The 16,602-nt window shown below is 41.9% G+C and overlaps 1 pseudogene; it reads right to left on the bottom strand.

Moving 5' to 3' along the window:
• Window positions 1-320: 320 nt before the first annotated feature.
• On the bottom strand, window positions 321-3,623 carry LOC125534520 (annotated as a pseudogene).
• Window positions 3,624-16,602: the final 12,979 nt, after the last annotated feature.

Here is a 16,602-nt window from a genome sequence, read left to right as displayed (position 1 = left end):
GGAGGTGTATATAAAAGGGCTCTCCCAAAGCCCACACATCCATTCCAAATTTATCCTTGTTTCACTCTTCACCGTTTATTCCTTGCACTTATTATAGTATAGTAATGCCCATTCCCACAAATCTTAAGTCACAACATAACATTTATTTGAAAACACCATAGAAATAGCTTAGTGCTTACAGGCATTACACACAATCATCAAACAGTGCATTATTGCTATGATACAAACACTACATATGGTAATATATAGAGTATCATGTATTGTTTATATATAAAGAGTTAAAGGCCACGATAATCTGCTACCATATATGTTTGAATTAATCAAGCATCCATTGGGTACACATATACTACTGAATCCAATGTCCCTTTGACTGAATAGCCGAGGGTGTATCCGTCATCGTGCTTGTATAGGAAATCCGTCACCCGGGCGAGATTGGCCACTCTTGACAAGAATGCCAATGGATAAACCATCGGCTGGATGCAGCTCTCACATATGTCCATCCAAGCTTGCTCCACTACTTCATTAAGCTTTTCATTTGCCTCCTCTACCGTGCACCCGTTTTCATTCATGCAGGTCTGCACGGTGGATACCATATGCTGCGAAGCTTGTTCCCGCTTTAATGATAGAAAATAATTTTTTGTAAGGTCAAATATTATATTTATAGTGCAAAACTGCTATCACGTTTGCCAGAGAAATTATTTACCTCGTGGGACACAATGTCATTCATCACACGGGCGATGATGCAGACGGCTCTGATGATTGTTGGGTATGCCCAAACCCATTGTATAGTCTCACTTGACGTGATGTCTCCCATTAATAGGAACGCAGTGTTTGATATTTGCATACATATAGTGCTTGGCGCAGAGATTTTTAGGTGCTCTTCGAGGTTCGCTGGAACATACTTCTCATCCCGCCATTTCACCTCCGCGTGGTAGCAGTTTGCCGCATCAATAAACTACAAAAATCCACAGAAAATTCTAATCTCAGTATGTATTTCAGTTATCTTTAATATCCTTTTATGGTCTTTCCCACGCCAGTCGATACCACAACTCTAACATTTTTTTTTCTTATGTTGAATCATAAATTGAACTTAATGTGAACAATCTTTGAACAAAAAATTGAAACATGACTTACATATATTTTTTGCAAGCGTCCAACACATATACCGATCATGACCACAAAAAACTTAATGAAAAAATGTAACTATTTGACTAATGTGCATGACATCATGAGGTGACATGGTTTGCATGGATAGATTAATGCAAAAATGTGTAACTTATGGGTATATGCATGACTTATGATCTCACATAATTTCATTCTGTACTTGTAAGAACCAAAACCATTTATGGCATCCAACAAAAAGGCAGCAAAATAATCTCATGAGAATCATCCACATCTGATCACAACAAAAAGAAAACGGACAACTGCAACATTCAAAAGTTGCCATTGACACATTAATCCCTCTATCGGACTCCAAAAGAGACATCGATCCATGCTGGTTAGCAACTTCTCTGACAAGGCCAGCTCCTCCTACGCGTTGCTACAGACAACAGGCCCAAGGCCCAAGAGCTCAGCGACATCCGGCACAACCTCCATAGTTGTTCGAATCTGGTTGGCCCCAAGCACCACTGGTTGGGGGACTTGTTGGGACTATGGAAAGTGAAAGTGGTGAGAGGTTAGGAACCAGACAACAGCTGGCCAGTGGGTTTGTGGGGCCTGCATGTCGTTGCTGAATATGGGTGTAGTACAATTTAGGAAGAGAATGTGGTAATGAGGAGGAAAGGGATTGCTTTTTTCTTTTCTTTTGGGAAGTGGCTTGAGTTGAGTAGTTCATAAGGTATGCATCCTAAGTGGAGGTGAAGATCTAGCATGTGCAATTCATTGCCTCATCAATATTATTTCCCCATCAATAATGACCAACATGACTAACAGTTTGTACTTGCTTGAAACATAGTATTCTTGAGATGCGATTTTTTTATTGATGGCTAGATTTTAATTGTGGAAGATATTTACTAATTTTTTCTCACATAAAATTTTAGTCAAGTATACTAGAGATATGATATGTAATTACCAGTTTTTCACCAATTCAGCATGTTTGTTTTTCTGAAGCTTCAGATCCTCTTCAATCTGATTTATGGAAGCAACTGTACCCTTGTAGAAAGGCCTCATGTATGCTGGGGCTTTCTCAACTGCATGCTCGTCCCACCTGTTGTTTTGAAGCCAATTACAGTACATATATGCTTACATATGGTGTGCTTAAAATTAGTTACAAGTGATCTAATGAAAATAGAATGGAAAGTGTCGTGGCAAAAGTCAACCTGTTTATTGCTGCAGTGAACATGTTGCTTTCTTCTGTGGTGCTATAATTGTCATAGAAGTCGTCAAAAATTGAGACAAGCGTAAACAGCTTTGTTAGCACGATTCTTGGGTATGAATAACGAGGCTCAAAGAGAACTCCCATCATCCAAAAGTGAATCTCAACCATTCGATTGCGCGCCCAAGTTAGATGAGTTTGGATGTCAAATCCGTTCCACCGTCTGTAAAAGAACATGTGAATATGTCTCCAACTAATAATAGTTAATTCATAATATCTAAAGGTGTTAAAAGTACTGGAGATCCTTACATGGTAAGATCTTTCAGCTCGTCGCAGTACAGACCTTGCACGAGGTTGTAGTCCAGCTTTGCAAACTCAAGTATGGTCTCATTTCTTGTAGAATTTTTTTCGTAGGCCGAGATGTAGCGCTTTGTTTCAACTCTGTTAGTCCCCCTGAAAAGTGGAGTTTCCAGGCTGTGTCTAATTTCTTCTGCAATGGTCAGGTCCAAATTGTTAACAATGATTTTAGGATCTTCTTTGTGGAACTCATGGCAACGCCAAGTATCTTTTCTCCATGGGTTCTGAGATATGCAGCATTGTAGAGGCCCAACAAAGATGTAGCATCAGTGCTTCCAATATTTCCATCGTCGTCTATAAACTTGGAAAACACATCTGCATATATATTTACATCCAGATATTCAGGTAAATAAATAAATAATAGATGTTTGCAAACAATATATTTACCATTGCACGAGTTCAATTCGTAATACCATAACTCATATCTGCAAATATAATTTTTTTTGTACCACAACATTTACCCGTAGAAGTGTACGTACCAGAAGATACACAGTAACCATGTTTCCTGAGCAAGTAAAACTGCAGGGAAGCTGTACGGAGGTCCAAAAGTTCAATATTTCCATCATGTATATCAGACAAAAGTTCATTAATCTCTTTTCCATAGTGATAGTCAACCCCAATACGCTGCAACATGTCGACAAGCTCCAGCTTCTGAGGTAGGTCAGAGCATTTGGCAGTGTCTATTATGATTTGCCTCACCTCTTCCTTTTTAGCTTCAGCCGTGCCCTCCATGGACCGATACTGCAGAGACACATTGCTGATTGATGAGATGAAAAGGACATAGGTTGTTGCGGAGTGTCTTTAGGAAATACATGTGGTATGGAACTCTTACCTGTTGTGGGGTACATGGCTTGTAGTCGAGGAAGAAATCGCCCCATTGGCTTGCCGGGTAAGGCCGGGGCTTGTGCACGTCGTCCTGTACCAGAGGAGGTATAGAGTTTTTGGTTGCCATTTGCACGGCTAGGATTTGTCACTGGGTCTATGGCTATGAATGTACTGATCCCATTCTTTATATAGTGAAAGCACGTGAAGGGATCAGTGCAGGGCTCAGAGCAGCACAAATATATTCAAACAACATGAATTGTTTTTTTAATGCTCGGCTAGTAAACATGCACAAGTACGACTTTGCAAAACCACCTTGCCCAGAGACTAGATTACAATGCCCACAATTTTTTTCTACTCCTGGAGAAAAAAGGACAATGGAAGACTAGTCATGGATGGTGACATACTATGGCTGAAGAAGATTGCTCTGGGTGCAATGGCGAAATTGTGGGTGCATGATTTGACACGCTAGAGTTCAAATCATGATGCTTAAATTTATTCTGTGCATGCCTCTTTAGATTATGGTTCTGCTAAATCTATCTCATTGCTATTTCGTCAATAGATAATCATATACTACAATATTAATACTTCGCTCGCCATATTCTCTTTCGAAGATTGCTGCAGACCACACTCTCAAAGATCGCTGGAGACCATGCTGCAGTTGGCTATGAATCTATATGGACCAACCAATGTGTAGGGGTGAACACAACAGATAGGGTTGTCTTAATTTATCTTTGTTATTTTATTTATATTATATGTACTCCCTAAAGTTAATACAAAGTTGAGCCACTTATTTTGCAACGGAGGGAGTACTATTTTATATATGATGCCACCTTTTGGTGAGAGTGAAACCATATGTTAGATAGTGATGATGCCATTGATTACGTGATGGTATTATATCACGTGGAGTAGGTGTACGTACATGGATTGACCACCAAGTCAAATGAAGGCCGGCTGCTTAAGCGTTTAATATGGGATACAATTAGCTAATTACAGGGCCAAGCTAAGATCATTAGGTCACTCATTCCCCCGCCTAGCTAGGTAGCTCCAGACAAGTTAAATTAGTTCCCTCAGAATAAATAGATGATGATAAAGCCTCTGGAAAGTTGGTGTTCTTTATCCAGTTGTATTTTTGTGCAAATAACTTCATGCAGTACAATTCCACTTTAAAACCCTGTGTTCGCTTGAAGGTGTAACCATGTAGCAAGCTATCTCAGTATCACCATGCCTCCATCGTGGCACTTCCTGTTATCTTCGCATTGTCAGCAACCACCGGGTCTTTTCTTTTACCCCTATGACATGCTTGATTCGGTTGCATTGCAGTCTTTTTTTTACAGAAAGACTGTAAGGGATGCCCATATGAGAGAGTGGGAATGCATCAGGCCCTTTCCACCACTAGGCTATGCCTTAATTAGTCTGTCGGTTATATTGTTGTCATGCTGAAGTATTGTAGGATCAATAGCCTCATATGTTATTACCCTGACAGCAGGAATACTGCGTGTTATCATTCTTACCAGAAACACCCCAAAACTAGAAACACCACAAAATCATATCTCACACAATATCATATCCAAGAAAAAAAACCAGATAACCAAAGAACATGTCCAAGAGAATATCATACCTAACCCAGGGAACTCGGCAAACAGGCCCCGCCATAACGGCTCTGTCAAGTGTATCGAGGTTGGACAAGTGGCAACCTGTTTGACAAGCACCTTGTGATTGATGAGTGCCTTATTCCAATGTTGCCGAGTGTGGTGCGTTTGTCGAGTTATTTTTGTTGGCCCTCAACAAAGATAGAGCTATACCATTGAAGGAAATATGCCCTAGAGGCAATAATAAAGTTATTATTTATTTCCTCATATCATGATAAATGTTTATTATTCATGCTAGAATTGTATTAACCGGAAACTTAGTGCATGTGTGAATACATAGACAAACAGAGTGTCACTAGTATGCCTCTACTTGACTAGCTCATTAATCAAAGATGGTTAAGTTTCCTAACCATAGACATGTGTTGTCATTTGATTAACGGGATCACATCATTAGGAGAATGATGTGATTGACTTGAACCATTTCGTTAGCTTAGCACTTGATCATTTTAGTTTACTGCTATTGCTTTCTTCATGACTTATACATGTTCATATGACTATGACATTATGCAACTCCCGATTACCGGAGGAACACTTTGTCTGCTACCAAACATCACAACGTAACTGGGTGATTATAAAGGTGCTCTACAGGTGTCTCCGATGGTACTTATTGAGTCATAGATCGAGATTAGGATTTGTCACTCCGATTGTCGGAGAGGTATCTCTAGGCCTACTCGGTAATACACATCACTATAAGCCTTGCAAGCATTGTAACTAATGAGTTAGTTGTGGGAAGATGTATTACGGAACGAATAAAGAGACTTGCCGGTAACGAGATTGAACTAGGTATTGAGATACCGATGATCGAATATCGGGCAAGTAACATACCGATGACAAAGGGAACAACGTATGTTGTTACGTGGTTTGACTGATAAAGATCTTCGTAGAATATGTGGGAGCCAATATGAACATTCAGGTTCCGCTATTGGTTATTGACCGGAGACGTGTCTCGGTCATGTCTACATAGTTCTTGAACTCGTAGGGTCCGCACGCTTAAAGTTTGGTGACGATCGGTATTATGAGTTTTTGTGTTTTGATGTACCGAAGGTAGTTCGGAGTCTCGGATATGATCACGGACATGACGAGGAGTCTCGAAATGGTCGAGACGTAAAGATCGATATATTGGATGACTATCTTTGGACATCGGAAGGGTTCCGGGAGGTTTCAGGCATATACCGGAGTACCGGGGGTTACCGGACCCCCCCCCCCCCCCGGGAAGCTATTGGGCCTTATGGGCCTTAGTGGAGAAGACAAAGGGCAGCCAGGAGGTGGCGGGCAGCCCCCCTTGCCCCAATCCGAATTGGACAAACCTACTTGGAATAGGAAAGGGAGGGGGCAAACCTACTTGGAGTAGGATTGCCCCCCCCCTTGGGCGCGCCTCTCACCTGGCCGGCCCTCTCCTCCTCCCGTGAAGCCGGAACTCTTGATCACGGGAGAGCTTCACGGTAGTGCCTGTGTATTTGATACTAGTTCTGTTGCTAATATTTGCAAGTCAAAACATGGACTACGGATTAAGCGAAGATTTGCAAAGGACGAGGTGACGATGCTCCTGGGAAATGGTTCCAAAGTCGATGTGATCGCAGTCGGCACGCTACCTCTACATCTAACTTTGGGATTAGTATTAGACCTGAATAATTGTTATTTGGTGCCAGCGTTGAGCATGAACATTATATATGGATCTTGTTTGATGCGAGACGGTTATTCGTTTAAATCAGAGAATAATGGTTGTTCTATTTATATGAGTAATATCTTTTATGGTCATGCACCCTTAAAAGACTGGTCTATTCTTTTTGAATCTCGATAGTGGAGATACACATATTCATAGTATTGAAGCTAAAAGATGCAGAGTTGATAATGATAGTGCAACTTATTTGTGGCACTGTCGTTTAGGTCATATTGGTATAAAGCGCATGAAGAAACTCCATTCTGATGGACTTTTGGAATCACTTGATTATGAATCACTTGGTACTTGCGAACCATGCCTCATGGGCAAGATGACTAAAACGCCGTTCTCCGAACTATGGAGCGAGCAACAGATTTGTTGGAAATCATACATACTGATGTATGTGGCCCGATGAATATTGAGGCTCGCGGCGGATATCGTTATTTTCTCACCTTCACAGATGATTTAAGCAGATATGCATGGGTATATCTACTTGATGAAACATAAGTCTGAAACATTTGAAAAGTTCAAAGAATTTCAGAGGGAAGTGGAAAATCATCATAACAAGAAAATAAAGTTTCTACGATCTGGTCGTGGAGGAGAATATTTGAGTTACGAGTTTAGTCTTCATTTAAAACAATGCGGAATAGTTTCGCAACTCACGCCACCTGGAACACCACAGCGTAATGGTGTGTCCGAACGTCGTAATCGCACTTTACTAGATATGGTGCAATCTATGATGTCTCTTACAGATTTAGCGCTATCGTTTTGGGGTTATGCTTTAGAGTCGGCTGCATTCATGTTAAATAGGGCACCATCTAAATTCGTTGAGACGACTCCTTATGAACTGTTGTTTGGCAAGAAACCAAAGTTGTCGTTTATTAAAGTTTGGGGTTGCGATGCTTATGTGAAAAAACTTCGACCTGATAAGCTCGAACCCAAATCGGAGAAATGTGTCTTCATAGGATACCCAAAAGAGACAATTGGGTACACCTTCTATCACAGATCCGAAGGCAAGACTTTTGTTGCTAAGAATGGATCCTTTCTAGAGAAGGAGTTTCTCTCGAAAGAAGTGAGTGGGAGGAAAGTAGAATTTGATGAGGTAACTGTACCTGCTCCCTTGTTGGAAAGTAGTTCATCACAGAAACCAGTTCCTGTGACATCTACACCAATTAGTGAGGAAGCTAATGATGATGATCATGAAACTTCAGATCAAGTTACTACCGAACCTCGTAGGTCAATCAGAGTAAGATCCGCACCAGAGTGGTACGGTAATCCTGTTTTGGAGGTCATGTTACTAGACCATGACGAACCTACGAACTATGAGGAAGCGATGATGAGCCCAGATTCCGTAAAATGGCTCAAGGCCATGAAATCTGAGATGGGATCCATGTATGAGAACAAAGTGTGGACTTTGGTTGACTTGCCCGATGATCGGCAAGCCATCGAGAATAAATGGATCTTCAAGAAGAAGACAGACGCTGATGGTAACGTTACTGTCTACAAAGCTCGACTTGTTGCGAAAGGTTTTCGACAAGTTCAAGGAGTTGACTACGATGAGACCTTCTCACCCATAGCGATGCTTAAGTCCGTCCGAATCATGTTAGCTATTGCCGCATTTTTATGTTTATGAAATTTGGCAGATGGATGTAAAGACTGCATTCCTGAATGGATTTCTGGAAGAAGAGTTGTATATGATGCAACCTGAAGGTTTTATCGATCCAAAGGGTGCTAACAAAGTGTGCAAGCTCTAGCGATCCATTTATGGACTGGTGGAAGCCTCTCGGAGTTGGAATAAACGTTTTGATAGTGTGATCAAAACATATGGTTTTATACAGACTTTTGGAGAAGTCTGTATTTACAAGAAAGTGAGTGGGAGCTCTGTAGCATTTCTAATATTATATGTGGATGACATATTGTTGATTGGAAATGATATAGAATTTCTGGATAGCATAAAAGGATATTTGAATAAGAGTTTTTCAATGAAAGACATCGGTGAAGCTGCTTACATATTGGGCATCAAGATCTATAGAGATAGATCAAGATGCTTAATTGGACTTTCACAAAGCACATACCTTGACAAAGTTTTGAAGAAGTTCAAAATGGATCAGGCAAACAAAGGATTCTTGCCTGTGTTAGAAGGTGTGAAGTTGAGTAAAAAAATCAATGCCCGACCACTGCAGAAGATAGAGAAAATGAAAGATGTTCCCTATGCTTCAGCCATAGGCTCTATCATGTACGCAATACCGTGTACTAGACCTGATGTGTGCCTTGCTATTAGTTTAGTAGGGAGGTATCAAAGTAATCCAGGAGTGGATCACTGGACAGCGGTCAAGAACATCCTGAAATACCTGAAAAGGACTAAGGATATGTTTCTCGTTTATGGAGGTGACAAAGAGCTCATCGTAAATGGTTACGTTGATGCAAGCTTTGACACTGATCTGGACGATTCTAAATCGCAAACCAGATACGTGTTTATATTGAACGGTGGAGCTGTCAGTTGGAGCAGTTCTAAACAAAGCGTCGTGGCGGGATCTACGTGTGAAACGGAGTACATTGCTGCTTCGGAAGCAGCGGATGAAGGAGTCTGGATGAAGGAGTTCATATCCGATCTAGGTGTCATACCTAGTGCATTGGGTCCAATGAAAATCTTTTATGACAATACTGGTGCAATTGCCTTGGCAAAGGAATCCAGATTTCACAAGGGAACCAAGCACATCAAGAAATGCTTCAATTCCATCCACGACCAAGTCCAGGTGGGAGACATAGAGATTTGCAACATACATACGGATCTGAATGTTGCAGACCCGTTGACTAAGCCTCTCTTACGAGCAAAACATGATCAGCACCAAGGCTCCATGGGTGTTAGAATCATTACTGTGTAATCTGGATTATTGACTCTAGTGCAAGTGGGTGACTGAAGGAAATATGCCCTAGAGGCAATAATAAAGTTATTATTTATTTCCTCATATCATGATAAATGTTTATTATTCATGCTAGAATTGTATTAACCGGAAACTTAGTACATGTGTGAATACATAGACAAATAGAGTGTCACTAGTATGCCTCTAATTGACTAGCTCATTAATCAAAGATCGTTAAGTTTCCTAACCATAGACATGAGTTGTCATTTGATTAACGGGATCACATCATTAGGAGAATGATGTGATTGACTCGACCCATTTCATTAGCTTAGCCCTTGATCGTTTTAGTTTACTGCTATTGCTTTCTTCATGACTTATACATGTTCCTATGACTATGAGATTATGCAACTCCCGATTACCGGAGGAACACTTTGTGTGCCACCAAACGTCACAACGTAACTGGATGATTATAAAGATGCTCTACAGGTGTCTCTGATGGTACTTGTTGAGTTGGCATAGATCAAGATTAGGATTTGTCATTCCGATTGTCGGAGAGGTATCTCTGGGCCCACTCGGTAATACACATCACTATAAGCCTTGCAATCATTGTAACTAATGATTTAGTTACAGAATGATGTATTACGGAACAAGTAAAGAGACTTGCCGGTAATGAGATTGAACTAGGTATTGAGATACCGACGATCGAATATCGGGCAAGTAACATACCGATGACAAAGGGAACAACGTATGTTGTTATGCGGTTTGACCGATAAAGATCTTCGTAGAATATGTGGGAGCCAATATAAACATCCAGGTTCCACTATTGGTTATTGACTGGAGACGTGTATCAGTCATGTCTACATAGTTGTCGAACCCGTAGGGTCCGCACGCTTCAAGTTTCGTGATGATCGGTATTATGAGTTTTTGTGTTTTGATGTACCGAAGGTAGTTTAGAGTCCTAGATATGATCACGGACATGACGAGGAGTCTCGAAATGGTCGAGACGTAAAGATCGATATGGATGACTATGTTTGGACACCGGAAGGGTTTCGGGAGGTTTCGGGCATATACCGGAGTACCGGGGGTTACCGGAAACCCCCTCCCCCCCGGGAAGCTATTGCGCCTTATGGGCCTTAGTGGAGAAGATAGAAGGCAGCCAGGAGGTGGCGCATGGCCCCCCTTGCCGCAATCCGAATTGGACAATGGGAAGGGGCGGCGGCCCCCCTCTCCTTCCTTCTCTCCACCTCCTCCTTCACCCTTCTCCTTCTTGGAATAGGAAAGGGAGGGGGCACCCCAAAGACACACAAGTTGATCATTGATCCCTTAGCCGTGTGCGGTGCCCTCTCCACCATAATCCACCTCGATCATATCGTAGCGGTGCTTAGGCGAAGCCCTGCGTCGGTAGCAACATCATCACCGTCATCACGCCATCGTGCTGACGGAACTCTCCGGTGAAGCTCTGCTGGATCGGAGTTCGTGGGACGTCATCGAGTTGAACGTGTGCTGAACTCGGAGGTGCCGTGCATTCGGTACTTGGATCGGTCGGATCATGAAGACGTTCGACTACATCAACCGCGTTCTCATAACGCTTCCGCTTACGGTCTACGAGGGTACGTGGACGATACTCTTCCCTCTTGTTGCTATGCATCACCATGATCTTGCGTGTGCGTAGGAATTTTTTTGAAATTACTACGTTCCCCAACAACCATGTCTTTGTTATTTGCCGTGTGTTTTTATATGGTACTCGGCAACTTTGCTGGGGACCCCTGGAAAACAACTGGTAAATAGTTGTACACTAGGCAAAAAATTGAATTTTTTTTCTATAGTGGCTGGTACTTCAAATGCCTCAACACATGCTTACATTGCCTCATGAAAGCTTCAAAGAGTTGTTTAGTACTATGATCCCATAATACAATCCATTGTTGTTCCATAGAAACAATATCTTTGGGGCGATGTAACACTTGTGAAATATCAACTTAATCCTGATATTTCAAAGAGTCTACCAAATTGCTGCCACCCCATACTGCAGGGAAACAATTTTCTGATCACCCCTATAGCGTAGCCATCCTAAAATCTCCCCCAACAAACCCAGGGAGAAGTTCTAGTGTAAATTTTTTCTCAACAACGGTCAAACAAGAAATGATCAACATGTGCAAATTGACCATTATAAAATATAACATCGGGGTGGCTACTAGACGTCTTATAACATATAACATAATGGTCCCTGTTAATATATAACATAGCGGCGGCTATTAGCCGCCTTATAACATATAACATAGTGACTCTTGTTGGCAATCCTCAGAACAAATGTTTTATATTATATGACGTAGGGGCGGCTATTAGCAGCAGCCATATAACATACTCCCTCCATTCCAAAATATAGTGCGCCCGCGCTTCGTGAGGTCCAACTTTGATCATAAATTTAACCAACGAGACCAACTGCGGCGGGAGAAAAAAATTATATAATTGAAAACTTCTTTCGAATACGAATTTACTGATATAATTTTTGCTCCCGCCGCAATCCGTCTTGGTAGTTAAATTTACGGTCAAAGTTGGAGCACGTGGATAGAGGAAGCACTACATTGTGGAATGGGGGGAGTATAATATAGTGATGGCTAATTAGCTCGCACAAGGAGCAAACATACGATTTTCTACTAACTCACACGGCAATGCGTCATCGATTGGAATGTATTCGAAATTTTCCTTGGTCAACTTTATGGTTGAGAATAGAAAACGAGCTTCTGATGGGTACTAGATGGGTGTGGTCGTGTTTGTGTTGCGAAATAATCTTTGACTAATTATTAATTATGCATTTACTTACAAACTTAACGCTAGTTTACAGCTTGGTTTAAAATAGCGGATAAGTGTAGCGACCAAATCTCAAACAGTCTGATCTCTGTGCCACAGTGTCATCCCTGCATCAGTAATGCTGACACCACACAGTACTCGGAGGATTTATAGCAGAGTAGCAATCACACACTTATTACATCAAGTGTCTCAAAAGAGAACTTATTACAATAAATATGGCTTAAGGCCATCTAATAACAATAACAGCGGAAGGCTTGGAAGATAAGTGAGTCCATCAACTCCAACGGCATCACTGAGTATATAACCACGACCTAAAACTCCTTAATCATCGTCTGAAAAGTCTGCAACATTAACATTGCAGCCCGAAAATGGGTCAGCACATGGAATATGCTGGCAAGGTAACACATAGAGAGTAATGGAATGCAACAGCTATACTATATGCATATTTGGCTGGTGGAAAGCTCTATGGTTACAGTTTTTGCGTAAAGCCAATTTTTCCCTACTTCAAAGGAATAATTTTATTTAACTATCATGGTAGTTGTTAAACATTGAGAATGGTTGACAGCATTCTCAATCCCAATTAAGCATCATCATTAAACATAACCCAACAAAATTAATTTAGAGTAAAATGTTGAGATTCACATGATAATCCAAGTACTAGATACTCAAGATGTCCATAACCAAGGACACGACTAATCATGATTAGTTTGTTACACTCTGTAGAGGTTTGCGCACTTTTCTCCACAAGACTCGATCGCCTCCGTTTGGTTTCTCGCACTACAGGGTGTTTAAGAAGACGGATGACCGAGACATAGTCTTTCAGAAGCGCTAGCACCTTACGATCGGGTAGACCATACCACCTACATCCCCTACATCTGCTAGTCTACCACTGTAAGAGTTCACACAACTTAGTCAACTATGTTAGATCCCATAATAGCTTCTGGCTGCACATGGAAGTTTCTAGTATGAATAGTCTTATGATCCCTTTGAGCCTGGGTGGCGGTCCAAAAAAAACAGGCAAGTCCTGGAATACCCAGGTGCCTCAATCTACCCAGATGTGTGTTAAGTTGCCACCTTAGATAATCCACTAATTAACAATCTCACACCTGTCAATGGATTTCACTCACCCAATCCACGTCTACTAGCATAGCATGGCATGATAAGCAAACGTAGAAGTAACTCCCAAAGGTTTGAAAATAAACTGGTAATAGGTACTACCTCATCTACTTCCCATCCCACAATTTAATTAGATCCTAATCATGCAATGTGTGTGGATTGATCTAATGCAATAAAACTGGGTAGTAGAGAAGGTATGATCAAAGTGTTACTTGCCTTGCTGATGATCCGGGAAACCTAGCGATTCGAAGTAACAGGCGGCGCACTCCGGATATTCTATCGCAAAAAACAAACGAGCATACAATAAGTACTCCTCTAATGCATAGGTAAAACTCAAATAAGAGATCTAACCAGAAGGTTCAACTTAAGAACTCCGGTTGGCAAAAGAATCAAATCGAACGAAGCAACGAAAGACAAATGGCGAAAGAAAACAACTTCGTTCTAGCAATCTGGATCTAGGGCAAATTTTACAGTAGAAAAATCTTGTTTAGGTTGGTTAAACGGATAGAGGGTTTCGAGACGAATCCCTAGGCGCTTGAATCGCCTGATTCCGATAAACGAGCAAAAAGTTAAACTAAAACGAAAATCGGATCAGAAATCGCGATCAGAAAAATCGCGGATTTAATCCGAGAAAAGAAAAACGTAGAACAGATTAACGAAAGAACGTTCGTTATCTGAAACTAAACGATGAACGCGTTCGTTAAAACGAACGAATCGGTGAACGTTCACTAGTTAAATAAACCAGTGAAAAAAATTAAACCGATCTAGGGTTTCGAAAAAAAAACCGAGGCGGTTTTTTAAAAAAAACCGAACGACGAATGGCGGCGGCTATACCTCCGGCGAGGTACTCCGGCGGGCGGGGCGGGGCTCCAGCGGCGGCTATGCGGGGTGGCGGGGCAGCGCAGCAGCGGCAATGGCGAGAGCGGCGGCGGCGGCGTGCGGCTTGGTGGGCGGCGGGGCGGGGTGAGGTGAGGGGCGGCGGGGCGGCTCGGTATTTACGAGAGGGAGGGGGTGCTGCCATGAGGGAGGGGGCACGGCGGCGGCCCCGAGCCGGGCTTGGGCGGCGGCGCGGCTCCGGTCTCCTGGAGGGAGACGCAGGCGGCGGGGTGGGCCGTCGGCTGGGCCTTGGCCCAATCGGGGCGCGGCGCATTTTTTTTAAATTCCGCTCGGAAGAAAAGAAAAAGAAAATACTAAACGGACTCCAAAATTTCCGAAATAAATTTTCACGGGCTTTTAAAATCAAGCCTCACAAGGTGAACATTTATTTGGGACCTAAATGCAATTTTGAAAAAATACCGCATATTTCCTAATTTCAAATAAAACACCGAAAAACTCCGAAATAAAATCTTATTTGATTTTATTATTAAATCCTCAATATTTCTTTATTTTGGGAAAGTCATTTTATTCCCTCTCTCATATTTTTGTAATAGAAATAATTGATGATGAAATAAATAAAATCAAGTGATCCTATTCTCAAAATTTGAGAGAACTCAAATATGAAAATATCGAAATCCCCAACTCTCTCCGTGGGTCATTGAGTTGCGTAGAATTTCTAGGATCAACCAAAATGCAAAAGAAATATGATATGTATTGATGATCTAATGTATAACATTCCAAATTGAAAATTTGGGATGTTACAAACCTACCCCCCTTAAGATGAATCTCGCCCTCGAGATTCGGGTTGGCTAGAAAATAGGTGAGGGTGGTCCTTGAACAAATCTTCCTCTCGCTCCCAGGTGGCTTCATCCTCTGAGTGGTGGCTCCACTGAACTTTGCAAAACTTGATAACCTTGCTGCCAGTAACTCGGTTGGCAAACTCGAGGATCCTAACTGGCTTCTCCTCGTAGGTCAAATCGTTATCCAACTGAATAGTTTCCAAAGGCACTGTATCTCTCAATGGTATGTCAGCCATCTCTGCGTGACACTTCTTCAGCTGAGAAACGTGGAACACATCATGAACTCCTGACAATCCTTCGGGCAATTCCAACTTGTAGGCTACTTCCCCCATATGTTCCAATACTCGATATGGTCCTACAAATCGTGGTGCTAACTCCCCTTTAACTCCAAAACGCTTTGTTCCTCGAAGTGGAGATACTCGAAGATAAGCTCTATCTCCAACTTCATAAACTATCTCCTTGCGTTTAGTATCCGCATAACTCTTCTGTCTGAACTGGGCTACCTTGAGCCTATCGCGAATCAACTTCACCTTCTGTTCAGACTCTTTAATCAAGTCAGGACCAAACAACTGACGGTCTCCAACTTCGTCCCATGACAACGGTGTCCTGCACCTCCTTCCGTACAAGGCTTCGAAAGGGGCCATCTTTAAACTGGTTTGGTAACTGTTGTTGTAAGAGAACTCTGCATATGGAAAATTGTCGTCCCAACTTGATCCATAATCTAGCGCACAAGCTCTAAGCACATCCTCCAAAATCTGATTTACCCTCTCGGTCTGTCCATTTGTCTGTGGATGAAAAACTGTACTGAACTCTAGCCTGGTACCCAAAGTTTCGTGCAACTACTTCCAGAACTTTGAGGTAAACTGGGTTCCTCTATCTGATACGATACTCCTTGGAACTCCATGCAGACATACGATCCTGGTCATGTATATCTTTGCCAACTTAGCACTAGTGTAAGTGGTCTTTACTGGGATGAAATGAGCTACTTTCGTCAATCGATCAACTACAACCCAAATTGAGTCATAGCCTGAACGAGTCCTGGGCAATCCCGTGATAAAATCCATGCCTAGCTTATCCCACTTCCATTCGGGTATCGGCAATGGTTGTAACAATCCTGCTGGCTTCTGATGCTCTGCCTTTACTCTCTGGCATACATCACAAACTGCTACATACTCCGCAATATCCTTTCTTCATTCCGGTCCACCAGAAAATATCCTTCAAATCCAAATACATCTTGGTATTTCCTGGGTGAATCGAATATGGTGATCATGTGCCTCTTGCAGATCAACTTCCTGATCTCCGGGTCATTGGGCACGTAAACACGGTCTTCAAA

This window comes from Triticum urartu, chromosome 2, assembly GCF_003073215.2.
Source record: "Triticum urartu cultivar G1812 chromosome 2, Tu2.1, whole genome shotgun sequence".
NCBI lineage: Eukaryota > Viridiplantae > Streptophyta > Magnoliopsida > Poales > Poaceae > Triticum > Triticum urartu.
This window is presented reverse-complemented; position numbering and strand designations above follow the sequence as displayed.